Below are 6,903 nucleotides of genomic sequence, written 5' to 3' on the forward strand. Positions count from 1 at the left end.
GAAAAGGGGGACCAGCACAAAGCTGGTTCTGAGAGGTTCCTCCTCTCCTCTCTTCTGTCTCACCCCTTTCCTGACCCCAGTCCTTCCTACAGTATTTTAAACTATTATTATTTTGTTATATTATTATTTGATATATATCAAGAATATGCAACTAGTCATTAAATTCATTACACCTTTGTTTTTTGCAGAAATCACTGCTTTGGATATATAAAAAAATTTTAAGGGGGGGATTAAGTTTTTAATACAGGATAAGATGAAAGAAAAACAGAAAAAGGGGAAAAAAAATCAATACATAGAAGCCTGAAAAATATGAGGAAATGAGCAAAGGCAATACCAAAATGTAAAAAAAACCCAAGTCCACAGCTGCTCTATTTCTGTATTTATTATGCTTTTTCTGAGCTTTCTTTTTTTTTTTTGGTCTTAATGGGGTTTGAACTCAGGGTCTTCATGCTTGCTAAGCAGGTGCTCTACCACTTGAGCCACTCTGCCAGCCCTGTCCTTAGCTTTTGATAAACTGGCCTGCAACCATATGTATATTATGGTTACAAATGTCAGTCATTTTAAAAATCCAGTCCAGGGGCTGCAGAGATAAAGAACCTTAGCTGCATGTTCGTGTCTTTGACTCTCTCAGAATATAATTAGTTGTAATACATCAAGTCTGCTTTATGTCTCTAGAAGTCACCTCTCTGATTTTGCCTATTATAAGTACAAAGTGAAAGAGAATTGTTCATTCACATTTAAGAACAGGTGATGCCCAAACATTTCCAGAACTGTTTCCCACACTGTGTGCCTACATTTCCTGATCCGTAAATCACCATAATAATAGAACCTATCTCAGAGGTTATTACGAAGGTCAAGTGTTAATATGAAGGAAGCACTTAGCAGCAATAAGGAATGTAACCACTATATACATATGAGTCATTTTTTATCATTAATCTAGCTGAAACTAGCAACAAGCTCATTTCTTATTCCAGCAGCCTTGAAAAAAAGAAATCTGTTTATCCCAAATCTTCGAACTTTTTGTTGCTCTGTGATAAGATTAGACCAATAAAAATTTCCTATCTCTGATCACACATGGTACTTAGTAATTTGAGACAATCAAATATTCTCTTCAGTGTCTCTTTCATTACTGACTTCTATTATCGATTTTTCCTTACATTCATTTGCTAGAATTTGAAAGATTATATCACACACATTGTGTGAGGAATCTACTAATTTCACTGACTTTTGAGAGTCTTGTTTGTGGTGAGAACAGCAAAAAATCATGGACTGATTTCCTTCCCCCACAACCCCAGGTGCAGTTGAAGCAAAACCTAACTATAGCCCTAACTACCAAGCCCTAGCAATTGTGGTCTGGGTGTAAAATGTTCTCTTCACAATTGCAACATAAGGCAATCTGGTCATACAGATCATGTTTGAGCTGCCCAGAAGCAAACAGGGATGGCTATGGAAAGCAGCCAATCCGGAAGCGGCCAACCCAAGCTGAAGCCCTTGCTGCTCCCCACTGCCCCTAAAGGCCCCAAGATGCTCTTCCAAAAGGACAATAAAGCAAGCTGGTCAGGGAGCCTTTGGGAATGGGGTACTTTTGAGGGAAGTACTTGGTTGGGATCTGCTTACTCCTGGGCAGCTCCCAATTCCTTCATTTTCTGTGCATCTAAGTACCCACTCCCCCACCAAGACACGTGGAGATCCATGCATCTTTTGCTTTGAAGCGAATCTGTCCACCTCCAGCATAACCCCGCCACGTATCCAAGGATTCTACTGCAGACTGCCGCTCGGGACCTCCCGGCCCTGGACTGGTCTCTCAAGTTCCCCCCCATGACTACTCCCCATGCGTCCTGGCACTGTTGCGAATTCCTGGCCGGGGTCTCCTAGCTTAATTCCCTCCTCTTCCTCTGGCAGGCATTCCCAAGGCCCTTGCTGTGCACATAGAAGAGGCACTCTCCAACCTCCGGGTTGGATGACTACGAGGAGCTGGGGGAGGGGCGGGGGGGTTCCCGGTTCCCCCATCGCCCCACCCCACGCGGTGCCAGGGTGCAGCGCCCACCTGTCACTCCCGGCTCACCTCCCGCCTCTCCCCATCTGGAGGAGCTCTTGGCTCCCTGTCCCCCCCTTCTCCCACCTCCCCTCCTCTTTCTTCCAGTTCTCCAAATCTTGCCCCTTCGGATCTGGCCTCTAATCACTCCTCGCCTTCCCCTCTGCTCCGGAGCTTCTCCCCTGTCATCAAACGTTCCCTGTTCTCCTTTTGCTCCCTCCTTTCTCCCCTTAGTTTTTCTCACTGTTCCTCCCTTCGCTCCAGTGTACAGCACAGCAGGCTCCCCAGTCCGACCGTGCCGGACGCAGGCTCAGTCTCCAAACCCGCCCACCGCTCCAAAACGAAGCCAGCTGACCCCAGCCCGGCCCTTGTCTGCCTGGTCCCTGAAAGAGACTCCCCCAGACCGGAGTCCCCCATCACTCTGGGAATCACACTGGCCTGTTTTCGGGGGGCCCAGCTGGCAGAGGCAATGGGTCTATTTTAATCTCTACACCAGGTGTCCCCGCCCTGAGGTCATGGGCACGGGTCCAGCGACTCGGGTAACACCTTGGCTGCGCGATCCCCGGCAGACGCCGAGGAGCTTCCCCGTGCGGGGTCAGACCCTCAGCGAGGCAGGCAGCGCGGCCACCGCAGGGGAAGGCGGTCGCAAGGTCCCAGCTCAAACCCAAGAGCCAAGGGAATACCCGGCTACCCCGGCAGGACCAGGAATGCCCCCCCAAGTCCCTATGAGAGTGGATTACCTGGCACAACCACCTTCCCCGGGAAAGGAAGTCCGCACGAGCCACCCGCGTGCCCTGGTTTATTTTGTTCTAGTCAACCCAATCATTAACCTGCAGAAACCCACCCAAAGTGTGATCACTTAGAAAGTAAGAAGAATTAAGGACTATCAATAAGTTATGAAGAGCCACACCGCCCAACCTAAGCCCCAGACAGCAAAGCGACCGAGCTGCACACGTGTGCATGTCCCCATGCACACACACACACAACCCTATTCAGACTCCGACCAGTCACACAAGTTTACACACTGACAAGTCTTTAAGTCTAACCGAAAATGTACAAAATTTCACTCACCCGCCTCTTTTTCTACCCTCTTTGGATTGGGATCCAGAGGAAGTATGGGAAAGGGTGGATTGAGAGACCCTTCTTTTCCCCTTTCTAGAGAGTGGAAATTTCCATCCTGTGATAGGGGGCAGCATCCCCAGTGTCGTGTTTCCTGCGGACCCTCCCTTCCAGCCCAGCCACCAATCGTCAGGCGGCAACCTGAGATGTAAACAAAAGCATCCTCCCAGGTGGAGCAGAGTCGTCCAGCTGTCCCCCCAGAGGGAAGTCTGGTGCCCATTCCCTAATCTTTCCTGGGTCTGGATAAGGGAGATGTTGGTGTGAGTTTATTTATTTGTTTATTTTTGACAGTTAGGTTTCTTTACTATTAAGGTTCCCCTGATTGGGTCTGTCCTAGGTGCAGAAATATGTGTTCATCTTCATTTTGTGTCTGTGAATGAGTGTTCAGGGTGGGTGACTTACTAAACTCCAGGTTTGGGGATGGGAAAACTTGAACTTTACATAAAGAAAAAAAGTGAAGAAGGGGTACAAATTAAAAACCTGTCATGCACAGTAAGTGCCACTTTATGCAAGATCAAAACAAAAGGTAATGTGCTAGCACTTTCCATGGGTGTTTTGTGGCGATTTTTCCTGGAATTCTAATTTAAGAATAATTCTTAGTGTATATGGAGAAGAAACTAGGCTATAATAAATGACATTATAACTTCAATTCTGCTTTTTGAAGGTTCTACTTACCATCTTAAAGAAAACTGCTTAAATAAGACCATTCTTTGTTAAACAAAATTCTCATTTCATAGAAGATCCATGTAACAATCTCCTGTTTATTTAGTGACAATTGTCATTCTTTAGGTTGAAAAGCCTAAGCAGACTTGACCTCAGAGAATTTAGCAAACTCACCAAGGAACATAAACTATTTCCTCAACTCTCATATGCCCAATTTAACTGTATTCAAAATAGTAAGTTTCATTGTTTGCTCATTCCATGAACACAGAGAACCTTTTCATTCTGTAGTTGCCAATAACTAACACCAGCAGCACCTTCACCCTTTAAGAAGTAGAATTACAAGCCTGGCAAGGTGGTGTATAACTACAATCCCAGCATGGGAGGCTGAGGCAAGAGGATCAAACGTTCAAGGCCACCTTTGGCTATATAGTGATACCCTGTCTCAAAAAAGAAAACAGAATAACATCAACAGAAACACACCTGAACATATGTGTATAATCAGGAGCAGGAAAAATACTACATTAGTACAATACACACACACACACACACATAGACACATCAGATCATACTGAAACTATACCACAATGCAAATTCAATAGCTAAGGTTTTGGAAATTAAAAAGAAAAAAGCAATATATAAGAAATAATTAGTTCTGTAAAAGCTGATTAGCACTCGTGCCCAAATATGGCATACCTTTTCAGGATGTTATCACAGCAGTTTATGTTTTGTGAACTTAGAATGTTTCAGGGTAATTTGAAAATCCCCATTAAGTTTGTTAAAACCATCATTCTCTTTAAATTAACATACTTCTCAGTTGGTGTTTATTTAATAAATACAATCTTCTTTTATAAATAAAGCTACTAAAATATCAAAGTTGACAGTTTGGGGAGGAGATTAGTGAGAGATGATGGTAGATATATAGTTTTCCTTGCCTAAAAAAGTAAAACCCAGTTTTATGAAACAAAATCGGCATTCCATGGAAAACACAAGTGAAGATGTGATGAATCAATTTTAAGACAGAAACCAGTTTCCTTTACAACTTTTAAGGTGACTGCTTATTTAATCAGTTGTTGACATCTACATCTTAGATAATATAAGAAAAGATCAAAATTTGTGGTGCATTGCCCAGTTTAGAGAATTATGGGTTATTCATCTATATATGCTGGTATTTTTAATTCCATTGTGGGTTGGGGAAAGTGAGTCTTATGTTCATTCATAATGTAATTTAGTGCCAAGAAAGTTCAAATTTTTCATCCCTTGTATATTGGTAGAGCTTCAGAAGATCTCAGAGCAATGTCTGTGTGGTACGAGACAATCAAAAGTTCTTTATCTTCTGTGCTACCATCAAAAACTTGAACCATGTATGGCCATGTTGCTCCTACCCAGCAAAAGCAAGGATTTATTTTAAACCAGTGTTTGAAAGGAAGGGCGGCAACCCTAACTAATGATATAGATATCTCTGCAGGACTGCATCATGAAACACGTTTTGGTTTAACATCAGATCATTTACTGGCTCTGGAGAAGATAGCTTTATTCCAAATTTCAGAGTAATCATCCTTGGCTAAGTTACTTTTGTTCTTAGTGACTCAGTTTTGTCTGAAAAAATGGAAAACATTTCTTCACGCTCTGCTTTCCTGTTATAAGCTATTTTTTGATACTAGTACAAACTCACCAAATGATGGAAGAAAATACAATGTTTGCTATGGAGAAAAAAAGCTTACAGAGCACTTGTAATCTACTCACTGTTTGGATAAAGTTGAATTGGTTGAAGATCTCCACTTTAAAATTGTATTTGTTTATATTAAAGCTAGGAGTTGCTACTTGTTTTATTGTAACTGCTTTTGTTTTAAGAAAAACTTATACACAAAACAAATCCCAAAACACATTCTTTAGAACTAAAGCCAATACTTGAAAATAGTTCTATGCCCTAATACATTTGGAAAACACCATGTTGAAATTATTGTGTGAGTCCTAGGAGGTTTGGATCACTTAAAATCTTTGTGACTCTGAGTTGTGATAGAGCCTACAATATTTCTCTGTGACCATAGGCACTTTTATGGAAGAATATCTCTCAAGTCTAACAACCCAGAGATCAATCATTAATAGATTATAATATAAACAAATACCTTAGAAAAGAAATAGAACACAATTATTATTCAACCACCATATGATAGTGCCATAAAATTCCTAGTTTTATGGATTATCCTTGCAAAATTTAATAGCAGTGATTTTAGTAGTGATTTGATAGTAGTGATTTTGGTATAAATGCTATTATCTTTGGCAGTAGAGTTTCAACATGAATTATTTTATCAATCACTAATTATAATTAGCAAAATGGCTTTAGGTTACAAAGTATCATTACATATATTCCATCGCTTTGTACTAAAATAAGCCTATTGTGTAGTTATCATCATTTTCCCCATTTAGAGAGGAAAATGAGGTACAGAGAAATTGAGTGATTTGCCCAATGGCACAAAGCTAGTTAGTGACAAAACTGAAGCATGAACCAGGTTTTCTGACTCTAAATTGAATGTCACACCTCCCATAGCTCTCCTCCTTTTTCTTTACTGGGATTTATTATTGCTTTTCTGTCTACAATTAAAGCCAATGCCAAACGGCATGTTTAATCCTAAAATTATGATTTTAAAAATAATTCCTATAAGGCAATTATTTCTTGCTTTATCATAATTACATGAACTATAAATCTAATGACAGTGGAATGATTTTTATTTTATGTGAATTTGAATTCTATGTAAGTGTAAAATTCAGTAATACCTCAAATCATCCTTCTGGTAGTTTCTTTGGTGTTATGTTCTCTAAATGGCCTATAGAGTATTTCTCACTGCACCAGGAGAAAGACACTTGGATGAATAACTCACTCACTGTATCCTCAGTTTCTTTCACTCATAATGAAACAACTAGATTCTGGATCTAAAACCAAGCATATCAAGCTAGATCTTAGAGGATTCACCTCTGGGATCCAAGATGGAGACTTCAGGGTCCAGACTTTGAGGTCCAATCCAGGAAGCAGAGACCCTGCAGCACAGAGATGGCACTCAGAAGGGAGAATGCATGTGTGGTGTGGT

General features: G+C 41.3%; 1 protein-coding gene across 1 annotated transcript in view; it reads right to left on the reverse strand.

Moving 5' to 3' along the window:
• Slc38a4 (solute carrier family 38 member 4) overlaps positions 1 to 3,226 on the reverse strand; it is a 67,798-nt gene extending 64,572 nt beyond the window's left edge. Inside the window, exon 1 of the mRNA XM_074083224.1 lies at positions 3,107 to 3,226. The gene's annotated coding sequence lies outside the window, so the exon portion shown is untranslated. The remainder of the gene's footprint in view (positions 1 to 3,106) is intronic.
• Positions 3,227 to 6,903: the final 3,677 nt, after the last annotated feature.

This window comes from Castor canadensis, chromosome 8 (assembly GCF_047511655.1).
Source record: "Castor canadensis chromosome 8, mCasCan1.hap1v2, whole genome shotgun sequence".
NCBI classification, from domain to species: domain Eukaryota; kingdom Metazoa; phylum Chordata; class Mammalia; order Rodentia; family Castoridae; genus Castor; species Castor canadensis.